The sequence below is a fragment of the Ailuropoda melanoleuca genome, chromosome 1, assembly GCF_002007445.2.
Source record: "Ailuropoda melanoleuca isolate Jingjing chromosome 1, ASM200744v2, whole genome shotgun sequence".
NCBI classification, from domain to species: domain Eukaryota; kingdom Metazoa; phylum Chordata; class Mammalia; order Carnivora; family Ursidae; genus Ailuropoda; species Ailuropoda melanoleuca.
In genome coordinates, this window is record NC_048218.1 from 4359744 (window position 1) to 4362033 (window position 2290).

At 55.8% G+C, this 2290-nt stretch overlaps 1 long non-coding RNA gene across 2 annotated transcripts; it reads left to right on the plus strand.

The window, feature by feature from the left end:
- Positions 1-1007: 1007 nt before the first annotated feature.
- Positions 1008-2061, plus strand: LOC117801166. Of its 2 annotated transcripts, none has more exons than XR_004623686.1 (3): positions 1008-1062; positions 1693-1772; positions 1904-2061. It is a non-coding gene; the product is annotated as an uncharacterized LOC117801166 (long non-coding RNA). The 2 variants fall into 2 exon arrangements; XR_004623688.1 differs by having other exon boundaries at positions 1984-2061.
- Positions 2062-2290: the final 229 nt, after the last annotated feature.

Below are 2290 nucleotides of genomic sequence, written 5' to 3' on the forward strand. Positions count from 1 at the left end.
TGAATGAATGCACACATGCATGAATGAGTGAACAAATGAATTGTATAAAGCGAAGATTTCATGTGATTCGAATGTATAAATTCTAGGTCCTAATCCCGCCTCTGCCTTGTCTCTAGCCAGCCCTTCATTTTGTCACCTGTGCAATCGCACGGTGATTACTGCTATTAACCATTCACCCCACAGTCTCCATAAAAATGGAGTGGAAACTGCCCTGTGGCGCCCGTGCTTGCAGAAGCCAATCACGACAAGTGAAATGCTGCCGGTCTATGGGAAAGGGAGCAGCAGAGCCCCCATAGGCTCCCCCCACCCGGGAGGAGGCTGAGACCCGCCCCCCGCCATGTGCACACAGAGGTCCTTGGATTCTCCCAGGTCCTGACCATGCAGACCACAAAAAGCCGTTTGTCTTCAGGCTGCTCCACAGCCCGGTGGCTGATGTGGGTAAAAATGTGTGCCGTGCAACTGCAGGGTGTGTGAAAAGTTCCCAGACACCAACCCTCTCCCCAGCCCCGGCTTCCATCGCTACAGTCAATGCGGGGGGGGTGCTGCTTCTCAGCTGGGGTTGCACAACAGAACCACAAGTGCATCTGGAAATACAGAACCAAGGTCTCACCTCCGAGATTCCAAAGGCATTGTCTCGGAGAGACTCCAGGAAGTGACATTTTTAGAAGAACGCTAGGTAACTAATGTATGAGCAAAATTAGATCCCACTGAGTTGGTACGTAGGGTTTTTCAACCTGGGCACTATTAATGTTTGGGGCCAGATGATTCTCTGTGGTGGGGCTGTCCTGGACAGGGTGGGACAGCTAGCAGCACCCCTATCTCTGTGCACCAGTAGGCCAGTGGGCAACGCCCCCGTTGTGACCACTACTGTCGTCTCCCTGGCAGGCGGAGCAGCCCCTGGTCGAGAGCCAGTGAACTTGATAACGAAGGATGGGAAGAGAGAGGCTACCATGGCATTTGACGCTGTGGGTCATCCCAGCTCCTGCACCACCCGGGAGCTCGTTAGAACTGCAGACCCCCCACCCCATCGGAAGTGGGATCCTCATTTTCACAAGCTCCCTGGTGAGTCACGTGCGCATGAGTGTTGGAGAAATACTGCCAGGGGCTCCAGTGCGGTGTCCCCTGGAGGCAGTCAGTTTACTGAAACAGCAGTGCACCATGTGCCTCCAGACAACATGAGATCAGAGCCAGACAGGGTCAGTGTGGAAGGGACGCCGGGAGCGGGGGGGGGCCGTCGGAAGCTCCCAGACGGGGACCCTGTGACGGTTCGGTTCCTTGCGCAGAGCTCTGCAGGGTGAGTGAGACAGGGAGAGCAGGGAGGGCAGGCGAGAGGCCGTACCTAGGGTGTGCCTAAGGTGAGCCTCGCTGGATGGGAGGGTCCTGGGTGGGGACAGCCGAATGAGAGGAACCTTAACGACTGTCAGAACCGGTGAACTGGGTGAGCAAGTCCGTTGCTGTCACAGACAACCTGTTCCTCCCACATCTCCCTCCTAGACACTTGCAAATGTGAGACCACTACTTCCAGGTGTGTGGAGGGGGCTGCCCCCTTCGTGGGATAAGGGTGAGGGAAGGGTGGGAGGGACTGACCCAGCCTGGCCAGGGCCAGCAAGGCAAGCGTGGTGGGCAGAGCCACTGCAGAGCTGCTGGGGAGCAGAGGGCAGGCCCGCCAGCTGACCCCCACTCTATCTCCAGGCAGAACAGGTCCTGGAGTGCCCTCTTGCCTCCCCCAGACAGCTGTGCAGGTGCGAGGTGGCTGGAACATGGATGCCAAGGTTAGCTTTGAAGAGCGGGAGGAGCCACAAAAGGGCAGCCTGTGGGGATATGTGGAAATGAGATGGTGGCCCTGAGATATCATTTATCCAAGCTGGTACCCCCGCCCCCCACCTTCTCCCATCCCCCACAGGGCTGAGCACTCCCTGGCCGCACTGCAGGCACTTCACCGTGAACTTGCTTATTAACTGGAGTGTAACCCTTCCCCACCAGACTGCAAGCTCCATGAAGACAGGGCATTGATTCAGTCACAGCTGAATCATCAGGGCCTCCGACAGGACCTGGACCAGAGCCCCCACTCCCTAAATATTTGTTCAATGACTGAATAAAGGAATAAGCAAATAAGGTAGAGAAACAGCTGGCTTATTTTCATAACTGCAGAAGCCACCCTTCCTTCTTCCTCTTCCTCTGATGACTTGATTCAGTCTATATTTGCTTGCTTTTTGAAAAGTTACTTGGGGTAGGGGTGCCTGGGTGGCTCAGTCATTAAGCGTCTGCCTTCAGCTCAGGGCATGATCCC